Source organism: Musca domestica, unplaced genomic scaffold, assembly GCF_030504385.1.
Source record: "Musca domestica strain aabys unplaced genomic scaffold, Musca_domestica.polishedcontigs.V.1.1 50, whole genome shotgun sequence".
NCBI lineage: Eukaryota > Metazoa > Arthropoda > Insecta > Diptera > Muscidae > Musca > Musca domestica.
Genome location: NW_026712347.1, coordinates 2,910,187 through 2,927,611, shown reverse-complemented (window position 1 = coordinate 2,927,611; position 17,425 = coordinate 2,910,187). Strand labels below are relative to the sequence as shown.

At 38.8% G+C, this 17,425-nt stretch overlaps 1 long non-coding RNA gene across 1 annotated transcript; it reads left to right on the top strand.

Annotated features, from left to right (window-relative positions):
- Window positions 1-5,177: 5,177 nt before the first annotated feature.
- LOC109613206 (uncharacterized) lies at window positions 5,178-7,731 on the top strand. The gene is made up of 2 exons (XR_002194865.2): window positions 5,178-5,523; window positions 7,532-7,731. It is a non-coding gene; the product is annotated as an uncharacterized LOC109613206 (long non-coding RNA).
- Window positions 7,732-17,425: the final 9,694 nt, after the last annotated feature.

Genomic DNA, 17,425 nt, shown 5'->3' with positions numbered 1-17,425 from the left:
GATGTGCTAAATGTCTGTCCTGCGTGTGTTACAGGCCCGCACAATTTGTTAAACCTTTTTAATTGTCAAACCTACTCGACTTACACCTGAAGATCCTTGGCTACAGCATTTGAAGGTACCTGAATTCTTAAACTTGGACATTGAACAGGGTTAGGAGAAATCGAACAAAGGATGTAAAGCTGTTACAACAACAACAAGTAAAAAAGCTGTAAGTTTGGCCGGGCCGAGTTTTTAATACCCTCCACCATTTGGTACAAATTTGGCAATTTCCAAAAAAAAAATAAATAAAGTCCGTTAAAAATTCTATTAAAACCTTAAAAATACCGAATGCCTATACGACGACGTGGACCTGGATAGGCAACTTTTTTCATTAGTTATTACAATATTTTAATGCGAAACTTGAAGAAAAATCTTCATAATGTAGCTAAAATAATCAAAATACCGAATATAGGGGGTACCGTTATATGGGGGCTATACGAAGACGTGGACCTGCACAGACAATTGGCATGGGCTGAAGTATCCATTACGAACTTCACATGCGAAATTTGAAACAATCCCGGTAAATAATGTCGCTAAAATCATCAAAATACCGAATATCGGGGGGTGCGGTATATGGGGGCTATACGAAGACGTGGACCTACATTGCACATTTTCTGTTTTATCATGCTGTATCTATTACGAACTTCAAATACCAAATTTGGAACGATTTCGTTAAACGATGTCGATAAAATCATCAAAATACCGAATATCGGTGGGTACCGTTATATGGGGGCTACACGAAAACGTGGACCTACATGGCCCATTTACGAACTTAACCTGCCTACTGGCAAAATATACATACGAAAGATAGCGTGATTACAACAAACAGACAGACAGAGAGACAGACACACTGACAGTCAGACGGACATGGCTAAATCGTCTTAGAATTTTACGCTGATCAAGAATATATATACTTTGTTGGGTCTGACATGAGTATTTCGAGGAGTTACGAACGGAATGACAAAATTAATATACCCTCCATAATTTGGTGGAGGGTATAAAAACAACAATGTTATTTAAGCAATGCTTAATAGACTGACGGACAATCCATCCATAGTATGTGGAATTGAGACGATTGATTACATCACTTATTATTGTTGGCTACACATCAAACTGCATCACTATTACCAATTCAATGAGAAATAATTCTCATTGACTTGATTATGGTGATCATATATAGAGTTTTGGTTTCGGTTGCCAAAGAAGATAGCTATTGCGAAGGGCTTGTCATAAGGGTGGTAGATGCTGTCTTTAAAAGCATTTATCCATCCTCCATCTAACAGAATCGTTAGCTGGGATGTTTTTCGACTTCACGGGTGTTTGTTCTTACTGTTCTACAGGAGCATCGGCTCACTGTTCCAACCGAAATGTGACGTAGACCGTTGCATAATCCGACTGACTTACCTGTGGTAATCTATTCAACGAGTTCCCGATCATCTATTCTTCGCACACTACACGAACACCTGCGGGGCCTACGTCGATACACCAACTCTCCAGATAACTTTCGGTCGAGCACTCGACGTCCATTTATCAGAGTTCCTTATTATCTTCAAATCGTCTACAACCCGAGCGTCCTCATCGCGATATACGGACATCCGACGTCCCTAAATCATCAACATCATGATACCCGTTTAGCACAAATCATCGACATCCGACCTCATAGTCAGAGTGGTCTGCGTCATAGTGGTCTGCGAGTCTGTCCAATAATAAAAGCCTATAAGTGTCTGAAATTGTATATACCCCTAATTAAATCTAGCAAACACAACACCCATTTTTACATTTTCTAGGTAGGATTATAAAATTTCTGAGAGTCGACATCTATTTTATGTAAAATTCTATTTAAACAGACTGCAAGCTCTTACTCTCAATTTGCAGCCGTTTTTTTTGTTTTTCCACCATTGACGGAGTCTACAACAACAATAACATTGTTGTTGGTGCCTTTTTTTGGCACAACTGCCGGTCTCTTGTTTGATGTTCTGCGACATCATTTATGTGAACAAATGCAGCTGTTCAAACTTGGAATTAGCTTGACACTTGTCCCCATCGGGGCAACGCAACACAAAAGCGAGAGACAAACACGAATGAAGAAAGAAAAAAGCGACCGAAACGAAACGTTTTAATATCATTGAAAATTTATTTTCCCTATCGCAAGTGTTCAGCGGGAAGAATGTTGTGCGGCAAACTTGTTGGCGGAGTATGGTTCTAGGTTGCGACTAGTCGTTGAGGGCCGGACAAGTGGCTTGGGAAAATATTCAAGGGTAGTGGAGCTATAAAAGTATTGGCATATAAAGAGGAGCAAAAGATCTAGGGACGATGAAAAAAAATTTCGTGGAATTTTGGTTTGACTGGAAGTTTATAAAATTAGGAGAAGAGCAAGATTGATTGGAATCGCTATATGAACCCATATTTTTCAGCCTGAATGGAGTAAATTACCTACCTCCAATTTTACAGATTTCTCTACGTTTTCTAATTTCTCTAGAACCTATAATTATTATCACAGACTCCATTATAATTCCCCCCCCCCCCCCCCCTTATACGAAGAGTTGTTATGCGTGTCCATACTTACCATCGTGGGTCAATGGCAGCTGTTGCAAATTGTATTTATTGTTTTGGCGACGAGTGTGAGAGGTTTGATTCCAATCTCCTCAGTATTGGCTCCACTTCTTATTACCTCCATGGCATGGCCAAAAACGAAACGAATTTCCTCCCATTTTGTGTACACAAAATATTTTCAGCTAAATTTTACAAATGCTGTGTCATCGGCCATTGTCGTTGTGTGGGGGCTACTTATTGTGTGTGTGTGCTGTTGTGTTGGTGTATGTGTTGGATATTGGCTGTTGACACCATTTGGTGCCAGTTTTATATATTGCATACTTTTTTCTGAGGGGAGGTAGCTGGAGGGATTTATGTCCCGAAATATGTATTTATGGAGAGAGTTTCAGCATTGGCCCATCCAGCGGTTACCATTTTATCACGCAAATGGTCTTTATGAGAGTTTCTGTTTACTTTCGGCCCATCGATGAGAGACCACACAAACACAGGCAAATGGAATTGATTGGCAACAGCTTTAAATTAGTTGTATTTGTAATAAATATTTTTGTGCGTTATTGTTTCGGTAAGAAATATTGGAATTTGGTTAAAATATGTTGGGGTAGGGGATTAATGAGAAGGTTTTAAATGAAATAAATATCCATAAGTTCCTTTGAGTAAATCAGGAAATACTTATATAGAAAACTAAAGGATGTATAAAAGGCGATAATGTTTTTATAACCTCCACCATTTTATGGAGGGTATGTTAGCTTTGTCATTCCGTTTTTTAATCCTCGAAATATTCATAATACAGGGTGAGATGAAAAAACTTCAACAAAGTCAAACACCATAATTTTTACATTTTTTAATTGATTTTTTAATAAATTTATTAAATGAAAGCAAAAAATGTCGGAAATTGCAATAGCGAATTGGTCACCTTTGGCACGAACTATGGCCTTCAAACGGCCAATGAAACCGTCACATGCTGCCCGAATGTTGCTCTGCGGTATTTTGGCACATTCCCGGGGAAGCGCTTGCTTGAGGTGATCGACACTTAGGTATTTCTCAGTGCCAACCTTACTTTCCAAAAAACTCCAGACACAATAGTCCAACGAATTGGTATCCAGAGATTTTGGTGGTCATTGTGCGTTGGAAATGAAGCGAGGAACCTCATTTTGTAACCATTCTTGGGTGGCGCGTGCTGAGTGCGATGATGCGATGGTGCTGAGTCCTATTGGAATGTCCAAGGTCTGCGGAGAAAATGTTTGCGTGCCCTAGGCTTTAATACACCCTCCAGCAAATTTTCGCGATAATATTCGGCATTTATTCTGATGGCACGGCCGATAAATACGAGCGGAGAGCGACCATCTGGTGTTATGGAGGCCCACAACATCATCATGGCCGTCGCTTGAGTTCTGGCGGCCAACCGAAGGTGCACATTTTCAGCTGACCTCTTTGGCAAGTAAACACGATAATTTTGTTTGTTTACAAACTGCTGCATATCGAATGTTTTCTCGTCGGAGGAAATCAAATTTGGCAGTTCACCACTTTCGGCCGAGCGAAGAAACTCTTTAGCCTTTTTGAGTCTATTTTCTTTCTGTTGCGATGTAAGTTTTTATTTTTTAAGCTAATTTTTCAATATTTGCCAAATGAAATATTGCGATATGTTCAGCTCACGAGGCATTTTTTGGCCAATGCGGCGCGGTTTTCGATCAATTCGCTTTTGTTACTTCTCGAACCATTTCTGCTGTTTTTGCTGTTTTCTTCCGTCCGTCAGGTTAAGTTCGTAAGTTCGTGTTGGTCCACGTTTTCGTATAGCCCCCATATAACTATACCTCCCTATATTCGGCATTTTCATGATTTTTGCGACATTATTTACCGGTATCGTTTCAAATTTTGTATTTGAAGTTCGTAATGGGTACTACAGACTATGACAAAAATTTTTGTATGCAGGTCTATGTCTTTGTATAGCCCCCATTCAACGGTACCTCCCTATATTCGTTATTATTTCAGCAAAGAAACAATTTCGTATGCAGGTCCACGTGTCCCTATAGTCCCCATATAACGGTTTTCATTTAAGTGATAGTTTTCGGAATTTTTTTGAAAATTTTCAAGTTCATTTCAAATGGTGGAGGGTATTAAAAGTTCTGCCCGAACTTAGCTGCTTTTTTAATTCTTTATTCCATGGTCATATTATTTTTAACATCTATCAAGTTAGAACGTACTTGTCTGATTTGCCGATCATTTTAAAAATTATATTGCTACATATGCCCCTCTTCAAATCTATTACAATTTTCGTCTTTTACGTTGAAAGTGGCACTTTGATTTTGGATAACATCTTTGGCAGTGATTTTTTTAGATAAAAAGTGCACCGACTCATTTGACCAAATTAGGATTATTTTATGAGGAAGTGGAGCAATAGGTCCAACTTACCGAAAGATGGCGTAACTTTGGAGCTAGTCGAAGTCAAACTCATTTAGTTTCTCTACTACTGTATGGCATGAGTTTATTTAAGTGTTGTAGGAATTTGAACTAATAGTAGGCTTGAAAAAGAAATAAAAAAACAGAATTTTGTCATTTCGAAAATTTATAAAAAGGAAATTTTCATATTTAGAATTTTTACTTGAAGAGAACAAAAAATCTTAAAAAAAAAATTTATATATACTCAGAGTAATAATATTCTGAAAAATGTATATCCCTAAATAATAAGGAGGTATCCTTAAATCAAAAAGCTTAAATTTATGGAAAATTGTTATTCCTGGAATTTGGTGACGGTATTTTATCAAGAAAATTGAAGGCTGTAAGAGGAATCATAATATAATTCAAAACTCAAAACGTTCTCTTGGGATTCAATTGGGATTTTAAGCTATCGCAAAGTTCGCATTGCAACTATATCCTGAGGGGATCGAATACGATATAGAATAGTGATATAATATTCCCGTCAACAAGTTTCTGGTAAGTCCAATTTATAATATAATTTATCTCATAAATATTTCCGATCTAAATCATTTGATCAGTCAATTATAACAATTTATATATTATACCCTCAGCCTTATGGATACGGTCAAAACGCGTCTCATCGAAATAACGGTTTTAGACCCTAGGTCTCTTTGACAAAACCCGTTTTAGGACATTTCATGTTGATCTAAGGGTATCCGTCTGTCTTTTTGGCTACCTTATAGAACTAGAAAGGATCATCCAATTTTGTGCAAACTTTGCAGATGCCAATATTTGTATGAGTGCGAAGATGGACAATGTCGAGTGACTCCATTATGTACCTCCCCTACAAATTTTGAATAATTTAAATTTTTTAAATTGCGAAATAAGAATCCGAATCTTTGGAAATTTCACTCACTCAATATTTTTACTAGTACAATATCTGATGTGAATATGGAAGATATCGATCCCCTCCTTCTAGTACCTCCCCCACAAAGGGGCCAACATTTTATACAACCATGAAGCTCTTAAAAGGCGAAATGAGCATCCGATTATTTTCAAGCTTGACACTTTCCAATATTTCAAAGAACACAAAATCTGGTGAAAATAGCATATACGTCCCACCACTCTTTTTGGTACCTTCTCCACAACTGGTCAAAATGCGACATAAGTATCAGATTCTTTTCAAAATCTTTGATAGCACAAGATCTGGTGTGAAGATGGGATGTATTGGTACACACCATTCTTAATTCCCCAACAATGGGTCAAAATTTTGAATAACCGTAAAACTCATAAAACACGAAATATCTAACAATCTGGTGTAAATATTATAGATATCGGCCTACAAGTTCTAGCACCTCCCTCACAAATGGTCACAATTTTAAATACTTATATATCTCCTAACATGCTAAACATGTGACCAATTTTTTTATCACAAATGATGTTAAGTTAAGTGATGGGCAATATCAGTCCACTCTTTCTGGTACCTCCTCCACAAAAGTTCAAAATTTTCAAAAAAAATATTGTACTGCACACAAAGAGAAAGTATAATCAAGAGCAAAAATGGACAATATCGGTCTACTCCATCCAAAACTTCAACCACAAAGGGTCAACATTTTGAATAATTATAACTCTTATAAAATGTGATGTAAGTGTCCGATTACTTTCAAATCACACACATCACAATATTTTTATTTACCAAAGTTATATTATATTATAATATTATTATATTAAGTTATAAGATGGACAGTTTTTGGAAATGCGTGCTGTGTAGTTTACGAAAAGGACTAATTTCGGTAGGTAGGGATTATAGAGATTTTACCTTATTTACCTTTTGGTAAGTATTAAAAATTTTGACCGTTGTAACAGTTGTGAGGTAAGAGAAGGAGTGGTCTGATATATTTCGTCTGCACATTTGATTAGTTGTTGATAGAAATTCTAGGATGTGTGAAATTTAAAGAGAATCGGATGCTTATTTCGTAATTTATGACTTATAATTATTTAAAATTTTGACCGATTGTGTGGGAGGTACGTGATGAGGTTGGTCGATATTGTCTATTTTCGCACCTGGCATAGCACTGATACATATATATGGATTTTTAAAATGTAAAGAAAAACAAATGAACCCTTCTTGTTGCCTTTTTTTTTTTTTTGGGGGGGGGGGAGGTGTTGACGCCAGAATGAGTGGACCTATACTGTCCATCTCCGAACTAGATCTAAGTTTGACAATAATATAACGATGTACCAAGTTTGAATCGAATCGGATGCTTCCTTCGAAAGGAACCAGACAGACAGACGTTAGTCCGTCTGACAGATGGATAGCTCTAGATCGACTCCGAATGTCCTGAAACGGATTTTGTCCAAAGGGGCCTATAGTCTACAACCGTTATTTCGATGAAGCACGTTTCGACCGTATCAAAAGATATGTACCCTCTCTAGCCATATGCCTGAGGGTATAAAACATTTTAGAATAAATTGCTCATTGCCACACAGGCTGTGAATCCGAATATGTGGTTTATTTTTCCAGGATAAGCGGAACTATGACAATAGGAATTATGATTTTTTATATCCTTGGCTCCTGGCAAACGAGATGTCTGGATTATACTTAAGGTTATATAATATGCTAACAAAACTAGAGAAATTTTAGATTGTAAAAGCGATTAATATATCCTTCATCATACCTCCATTACCACTTCATACATAAACGGCAAATGTAATTCAAATCAATACGAATTGTGTAATTATTTACCACCCACCCACCTACCCAAGAAATTACGACTAATGATGCCATAATTACAGACAAATGCAAATTCATTGAGGAAATCACACTCAAATGATTGGATTCCCATCAAATGTAAATCCAACAATACAAACATACAATTGAGGGTGCCCTCCAAGCAAACGTATTCATGGTGGAACATTACCAACCCACTTTTTTCTATTTCTTTGTTAATGAAGAGCTTCCCCAGGAATGCAAATACTCAACCCCGAACACACTCACTCACTCACACACACTTTGCAAACAAATGATGAGAACATTTAACGTGATGGACACGTGGGTCGAATTAATTTGCCCATTCTTGTGAACCCAAACACTTGGGCGCCAGCACTTTAAACGACCGGTCTTGCTGTTTTTTGGGATGACAGCAGTAGCAACAGCAACACGAACTTCTAGGAATTTTGATGGACAGACAGAACTGACAACGTATGTTTCGACTCCCACTACTTGGAAACGAGAGGGGTGATTGTCTGTGTGTACGTTTGTGTCCGTGGTGTGGTTTTAACTCCCATTCAACCAATGTGAACCGAAATAAACAACACCAACAGGAGCATCAACAATAACAACCAACATTAACGACGTTGTAGTCGTTCTTGACGACAATCACCTTGGATGGGAAAATGGAAAGCCGGAGGAGGAGAAGGTAAAGGAGAAGAAACAGAGTACGCAAAGAAAACAAACCATAGCATGGAATGTCATCAGCTATCGAGCGTAACAAGTGCAGCTGTGATAACACACAAAATATCTCAAGCAGATAGGACAATGGAATGAGAAAGGATGTGAGGACAGTGGGATGGGAAGGATTACATTTGGGAAATGTGAGGGTCGATGGGGGAAAATATTCGTCTTCTTCTAAAAGAAACGAATTCCAATATTTTTAAGAAGAGCAATATATTGTTGTTGAAGACCAGTGGGTCTTTTTCTTCCTAGAAAAGAGCAGTGGGTCTTCCTCCCATAGAATTAAGACCGCTTCCCATATAAGGAAGGCAAGTTGGTTTTCTTCTTATAAAACGAAGACCACTTGGTTTTCTTCCCATGGAAGGAAGGCTAGTTGATCATCTTCCCATAGAAGGAAACCACTTGGTCTTCTTCCTATAGAAGGAAGGCCACCTGGAGTTCTTCCCAAAGAAAGGGGACCACTTGGACTTCTTCCAGTAGAATGAAGACCCTTTGATCTTCTTCCGATAAAAGGGAAACCATTTGGCCTTCTTCCCATAGAATGAAAACCCTTTGATCTTCTGCCGATAAAAGGGAAACCACTTGGGCTTCTTTCCATAGAAGGAAGACCACTTGAGCTCCTTTCCATAGAAGGAAGACCTCTTGGGCTTCTTTCCATAGAAGGAAGACCACTTAGGCTCCTTTCCACAGAAGGAAGTCCTCTTAGGCTTCTTCTCATAGGAAGAAGACCACTTGGGTTTCTTTCCATAGAAGAAAGACCACTTGGGCTCCTTTCCATAGAAGGAAGACCACTTGGGCTTCTTCCCGTAGAAGGAAGACCACTAGGGGTTCTTTCTATAGAAGGAAGACCACCATAGAAGACCAGTGGTTCTTCATCTTCCAATAGAAGACCAATGAGTCTTCCTCCTACTGAAGACCAGCGGTTCTTTTTCTGCCCATAGAACACCAGTGGGGCTTCTTCGGTCCATAGAAGACAAGTGAATTTACTTCTGCCCATAGAAGACCAATGGGTCTTTTTTCCCATAGAAGACCAGTAGGTCTTCCTCCCATGGAAGACCTGTTGTTTTTTTCTGTCCCTAGAAGACCACTGGGTCTTCTTCTGTCCTTAGAAGACCACTGGATCTTCTCCTGCCGATAGAAGAGAATTGGGTCTCCTTCTGCCCATAGAATACCAATGGGTCTTCTTCCTTCTATAGAAGACCAATCTTCCTTCTATAGAAGACCAGTGGGTCTCCTTCCAATAGAAGACCAATGAGTCCTCTTCCTCTCTTAGAATATAAGTGGATCTACTGTCCATAGAAGACTAGTGGGTTCTCTTCTCTTCTCTTCTTTTCAAGAGAATACCAGTGGGTCTTTTACTTCCAAAAGAAGACCTGTTCGTCTCCTCCTCATACAAGTCCAATGTCACCTCTTCCTTCCAGAGAAGACCATTGGGTCTTCTTCCTCCAATAGAAGACCACTGAGAATGCCATAGAATACCAGTGGGCCCTCTTCTGTCATTGGTCTTCTTCCATTAATGACCTGCTGGTCCTCTTCTTCTATAGAAAACCAGAGGGCCCTCTACCTCACATATAAGACCAATGGGTCTTCTTTCTCCAATAGAAGATCTGTGGGTCTTCTTTCTCCAATAAAAGATTTGTGGGTCTTCTTCTGTCCATAGAAGACCTCTGGACCTTCCTCTGTCCATAGAAGACCAGTGGGTCTTCTTCCTTCAATATAAGACCAGTGAGTCCTCTTCCTCCTTTAGAATACCAGTGGGTCCTCTTCTGTCATTGGTCTTTTTATTCTCATTCTTCTTTCAAAGGGAGGACCAGTGAGTCTATTACTTCCAGTGGAAGACATGTTGGTCTCCTTCTAATAGATCATCTTCCTTCCAGAGAAGGCCAGTGGGTCTTCTTCCTTCAATAGAAGACCAGTGAGTCCTCTTCCTCAAATTGAAAACCATTGAGTCCTCTTCCTCCCATAGAGGAAGAGTCATTGGTCTTCTTCCTCCCATTGGAGACATGTGGGTCCTCTATTTCCCATAGAAGGCCAGTGGGTCCTCTTCCTCCAATAGAATATCTGTGGGTCTTCTTCCTTCCATAGAAGACCACTTGGACTTCTTCTGTCCATAGAAGACCAGGGGTTCTCTTCTGCCATTGGAAGACCAGTGGGTCTTCTTCCGCCCATAGAAGACTATAAAAGACTTGTGGGTCTTTGTTTTTGACATAGAAGGCATTTGGGTAATAGAGGACCACTGGGGTTTCCTTAAAAGACTACTGGGCCTCCTTCTTCTTCTTCCCAAGGGAGGACCAGTGGGTCTTCTTTTTCCCATAAAAGACCAGTGGGACTTTTGCTTCCAATAGAAGATATGTTGATCTCCTTCTCCTAGAAGACCAGTGAGACTTCTTTCCTTAGAAAACCAAAGGGTCTTCTTAAAGAAGATCTGTTGAATCTTCTTCTCAAAGACGATTAAAAATTGTCTAGTCCTTTATTTGAACTACTGTGCAGTCAGAGACGATACATTCAAGAGATTGCCAATTCATCGAAATTCTTTGGAGACATAGACACTTTTACAAACATACACAGTGACGCATATATACGAGCACACACACACACACACACGGAGACATACCCATTACATTTTGGCTGTTGTGCGAATTTTCCCAGATTGTGGTAAATTTAACAAAGGATCAGTTTCCTTCAATGCCCACTTTTCTGGCTGACAGAGTTGTGGAAGTCTTGCAAAGGGTAAAACCGCACACCGACACACTCACAAAGACACAACACAGCTTTTTTGTTCCCACAAAGGGTTCCTGTGTGAAATATTCTCCTGTTGCTGTTATTCATTCATTCAATCGCTTGTTTTTGCCAGGGCCATGTAGCGACAAGCCGGAGCAACTCGGAAAAAAGGGGCTAAAAAATTTGTAGACATTAATGCGTCAGCTCCATCATTGCTAATGCCACCACGTTGTTCGTCATCAACCAACCAACCACAGCCATCATCATCATTAGCATCTTCAGCAGCTTTTCATCGATAGCTGATAGAAACGCAAAAAAAAAAGAACAAACGAAGAGAAAATAAGGCAGGGGAGGGGGTATGGGATGTAGACCCATCAACGTTTTTCCCATCAGTGTTAAACTGTCACATTCGGATGTCTGTATATTTCAATTCAGAGTCTTCGTTTTGCCATACCCTCCTCTCCATACAATGGTGGCGGATGTGCAAAACTTCCAGCACAACATCCTGTTTTTTAAACCAATCATCTGTGGGTATGTGTGTGTGTGTGTATGTTTGAACGTGCGTTGGTTTGTTTGTTTGTCTGTCGAGGGTTTTTTTTGGGAACATCTTCATCGTTGCACGTCTGTGCGTATTGTTTCAAGGATAATTGATTACATTTTTACAGCAATTGAACAGATGAGGTGTTGCCAGCAATGTAGCACAAGGCAGGACATTTTAGAGTGTGAGTGTTTACTTTTTATTGGCGAATGTGGGTATTTCTTCGCTCCTTAAAGAAGGTGGTGAGTTAATTTTTTATTCAATTATGAATTTTTATTAAATTTACAATTTTAATCATTAAAATTAGATGAAATTCTAAATTTAGGCTCATATGGGCATGACATTATAAGAATTTTGTTTAGATGTTATTGGTCATAATTAACATAAGAAGATATATTTGTAAATAATTATAAATGTATAAAAGTATAATGTGGGAGTCACATAAAAAACTATGTGGGTCTTTCTTTATAATGTTTTGAAGAGAGAGACAGAGAGAGATTATATTCCCTTTGAACTTTAATTCTCCTGTTGCATGTGAGTTTGCATTTTTGGTCCAATCATTTAAAATACTAGACATCAGGAAGTTTTATGGAGACTATTTTAAACCTGGATCGATATGTCCCGTTTTCAATACCAATTATTCTATGGGCAATATAAATATATGACCAACATTTTATAACGAAAGAATGCTTCCCTGAATTACTCTCCATTTTCGAGGATATCATCCCACTGTGCGGAGTTAGGTTCTTCTTAAAGGGAAGGGTTAACAAATTAAGGGTGGATAAGTTCAGTTGGGCCGAACTTTTTATATAATTAGGGAAAAGATCCCGTTTTGTCGGGACTTTGTTTTCGATGACGATAGGGTTAGATAAAAAAAACTGCAACAAAGTCAAACGCCATAATTTTTACATTTTTTTATATCCTCCACCATACATAGTATGGAGGGTATATTAAGTTCGTCATTCCGTTTGTAACTCATCGAAATAATCATTTTAGACCCAACAAAGTATATATATTCTTGATCAGCGTAAAATTCTAAGACGATTTAGCCATGTCCGTCCGTCTGTTGTAATCACGCTACAGTCTAATCGAATTAAAGGAAGCTAAAATTTTGCACAGATCCATCTTTTGTCTGTAGGCAGGTCAAGTTCGAAGATGAGCTATATCGGTACACGATATCGTATAGCCCCCATATAACGGTACCCCCCGATATTCGGTATTTTGATGATTTTAGTCATATTTTCTAATGGAATGGTCTGATAATCCACACAAGGAGTTCCTTATGAGTACTTTATCCCTTGAAAGAGAATTATCTATATAGGTCCACGATATCGTATAGCCCCCATACAACGGTACCCCCGATTTTCGGTATTTTCATGATTTTACCCACATTTTTCAACGGAATTGTCTGATAATCCACACAAGGAGTTCCTTGTAGGTACTTTATCCCTTGAAAGAGAATTATCTATATAGGTCCACGATATCGTATAGCCCCCATATAACGGTACGCCCCCCCCCCCCCCCCGATATTCGTTATTTTCATGATTTTAGTAACATTTTTCAACGGAATTGTCTGCAATTGTGCACAAGAGGTTGTTTGTGAGCAGTTTACCCCCTGACGGAGAATTCTCTATATAGGTTAACGATGTCGCATGTCCCCCATATAACGGTGATTTTAGCCATATTTTCCTATGGTATTGTCTGAAAATCCACACAAGGAGTTCTTTGTGAGCACTTTAACCCCTGAAAGGTAATTGTCTATATAGGTTCCCATCGACACCTTCCGATATTATTGAAAATTTTCTAATTCGTTCCAAATGGTTGAGGGTATTCAAAGTTCGGCCCGGCCGAACTTACTGCTTTTTTACTTGTTTAAATTTTATTGAATGAAAGCAAAAAATGTGGGAAATAGCATCGAATTTTAGAATAAGTTTAAATTTGTTCGAATTGGTCACCTTTGGCACGAATTATGGTCTTCAAACGGCCAATGAAACCATCACACGCTGCCCGAATGTTGCTCTGCGGTATTTTGGCCCATTCCCGGCGAAGCGCTTGCTTGAGGTGATCTACACTTTGGTATTTTTTTAGTGCCAACATTGCTTTCCAAAATACTTCAGACACAATAGTCCAACGGATTATAATCCGGAGATTTTGGTGACCATTGTGCGCTGGAAATAAAGGGAGGATCCTCATTTTGTAACCATTCATGGGTGACGCGCGCTGAGTCCTGTTGAATGTCTAAGGTTTGCGGCCGAAATGTTTCCGTGCCCAAGACTTTAATACACCATCCAGAATATTTTCGCGATAATATTCGACATTCATTCTGATGCCACGGTCGATTAATACGAGCGGAGAGCGACCATCGGCTGTTATCGCGGCCCACACCATCACCATGGCCGGCGCTTGAGTTCTGGTGGCAAACCGAAGGTGCACATTTTCAACTGACCTCTTTGGCAAGTAAACACGATCATTTTGTTTGCTTACACTGCTGGACAACGAATGTTTTCTGAACGGAGAAAACCAAGTTCGGCAGTTTACCACTTTCGGCGACGCGAAGCAACTCTTTGAGTCTATTTTTTTAAGTTGCTGTGTAAGTTCTTGCACTTTTTGGAATTTCAATGGATTTACGCCGAGCTTATTTTTCAATATTTGCCGAATGGAATATTGCGATATATTCAGCTCACGAGCCATTTTTTGGCCACTGCGTCGCGGGTTTCGATCAAGTTGCTTCTTTACTTTTCGAACCATTTCTGCTGATGTTGCTGTTTTCTTCCGTCCACTTCCTTGACGTCGGGCTACGCTACCAGTATCACGTTAACGAGCGAGGATACGAAACACAAAAGATTTATTTACATTTAAATGCTGGAGTGCTCTAACGATAGCCACTTGTGGTTTTCCAACCAAATATAAAGAAATCACACTATCACGCTTGAATTCCATCACGAATACCTTTTTTCTGGAAAATTCTCACCAAAATGCTTTTGTACGCCAAAACTTCGGGCGATAAGTCCTCAAATTCTTGCCCGTTACCACATGTTTTCCAATCATTATTCATCAAGTTGCGACAAAAAGAAGTCGTTGATCATTGCTTTGTAGCGCTCACCATTCACAGTAACCGTTTGGCCTGCGACATCTTTGAAGAAAGAAGGTCCGATGACTCTTCCAGCGAAAACAGCACACCATACAGTGAATTTGAACGGGTGTAATGGCTCTTCGTGGAGCGCGGATTTTCAAACGTAAATTTTGATTATTTATGTCCCCGCTAAGATGGAAATGGGCCTCATCACTCATGATTATTTTTGATGGAAAATCATCATCTTCTTGGTGGTGATTAAGGATGGCTTGAGCGTCGATTGGCGGTCTTTGTACGGAAACACCTTCAAAACTTCTAAGAAAATTTGCTGTGAAGACCGTCAATTGATACCCATTTGCGTGGCACGTCGTCTGGTCAATGTCGATAGCATTTTCTGATAGGCGTGCCAGATTCGGACTATATCGACTACTTCCTTCACTTTATATGAGATATGTGATGTTTTAGAAATGTTGGCAGATACCTATCATCCACACAGCCGATGTTAGAATGAGTCAAATTTGAAGAGAGTTGGATGATTATTTCGCGTTTTATTAACCTTTTTGTGTTTCAAAATTTTGAGCAATTTTGTGGTACCAGTATGAGTGACCCGATATATTTTATATTTACACATGACTACGAGTATGTGTTGATAGAAATATTGGGATGTGTGAAATTGGAAGAGAAATCGAATGCTTTCTTCGCGTTTATAAATGTTTTGGTTATTGAAAATGTTGAACCTTGTGGGGGTAGTTACCAGAAGATGTGGCCCGATATATACCATCTTCACACCAGGAATTTTGTTAGTAGAAATAAGTATACCAAGTGTCAATTTAATCGGATTTTAATTTCGCATTTTATGAGCTTCATGGATATTCAAAAAATTGACCCTTTGTGAGGGAGGTACCACAAGGAGTAGGCCGCTATGTTCCATCTTCACACCAGACTTTGGATTAACAAAAATATTGTGATGTATGTAAATTGAAGACGATCGGACTCTTACATCACATTTTCTAAGAGTTATAATTATTCAAAATTTTGACCCTTTGTGGGGGAGGTATTTGATGGAGTGGACTGATATTGTTCATTTTCGCACTTGGACTAGCAAAATCAGATTGTCCTATATCTTTCTGTGCAGTAAAATATATATATATATATATATTTTTTTGAAATTTCGACCTGTCATGGTGGAGGTACCAGAAGAGTGGACCGATATTGCCCATCTCCGAAATCGATCTTAATTTGATAATCATATTACGATGTACCTAGCTTGGACCAAATTGGATACTCAGTTCGAGAGGTTTTGTGCGTACCAGCCAGCCAGACAGACAGAGGGAGGGACGGACGGACACCAAAAGATCCACTCAAAATGTCCTGAAACCGATTTGGTCCAAAGAGGCCTAGGGTCCAAAACCTTTATTTCGATGAGGCACATTTGGTTGTATCTAATGCCATGTGGTTCAGGGTATAAAAAGGTCTGGAAATTAGTGTATTATTAAACTTTAATCTGGTGGAAAATAAGCCAAGCTCAAATATTTTTATAGATATTTCTAATTCTCTCATGTGTGTGTGATTAGGTTTTCCATAATCTCCAATAAAATTAGCTAAAATGTTATACCTAATGATGTTTTCTATTTGCCAAAACTGCTCGACTTGTATATAAATATTGCTTCTGTTTTCCATTATTTTGAAGATATTTGCATCAATTTCTAACCGAATCAGCGGAATTTTTTTCATTTTAGGTTCTCACAGCATTTGAAAAAGGCTCTATTTCTACTGGGGGTTTTCCCCTATGACTTATGATTTCGTTTCCAATCTATTGATAATTTTCCAAAAAAAAAAACTGCCGGGAAGTCATTATCAATTGCAAAGATGATTTCCTCGCTCAAAAGCAATAAACTTTGCATTTCTAAGGATTCCGTGCAAAATTTCTTGCTCCCCTTAGTAAAAAGAACACACATTCGTCACATGTTTTTATTGTCCTCCACCCGCCCAACCTAATCCTTTAGATCGTTAATAGTCATGTGGTTATACAACTGTCCATTTAAGTATTGGATTTGTTGGGTGTGTTTTTCAAATACTATTGGAATACAAACATTTAAGAGCATTCGAACATGTGTGTGTGTGGGTGTGTGAGTGCATGTGTGCGTGCGGTAATATTCGTTTTTGGAATTTTAACAGCTTTTAATGATTGTTTAACAAGTTTTACGTTTTGTCTATCCATTATTTTGCAACATTACGTTGTTCACTCGATTTTTTTTTGGCCAAAAGGTATTGGCCAGAAGAGGGGGTTATCCCATGTTTGGTAACATCCCATCTTGTTTATGGTAAAAACTTGTGACGATTGTATGTGTCTGTGTTTGGGTTCATGTAGCATTTACATGTACTTGTAGAAAGTACACTTACATACATATGTGAGCGTGTGTGTGCATGTGTCTGTACATTACCATGCCATGTTTAAAACATTTTAGTGGTTTTGTTTACTCTTTTCAGAACTGAATTCGAGTGGATTTTTTTCATGCTTCAGATGGGGTGTTGCCATAGAAGACTGATTGCATTGATGTCCACAAACACACACACACGCATATTTTTAAGTATGCGAATATATGTGTGTGTACGTGTGGATTTTTTGAAA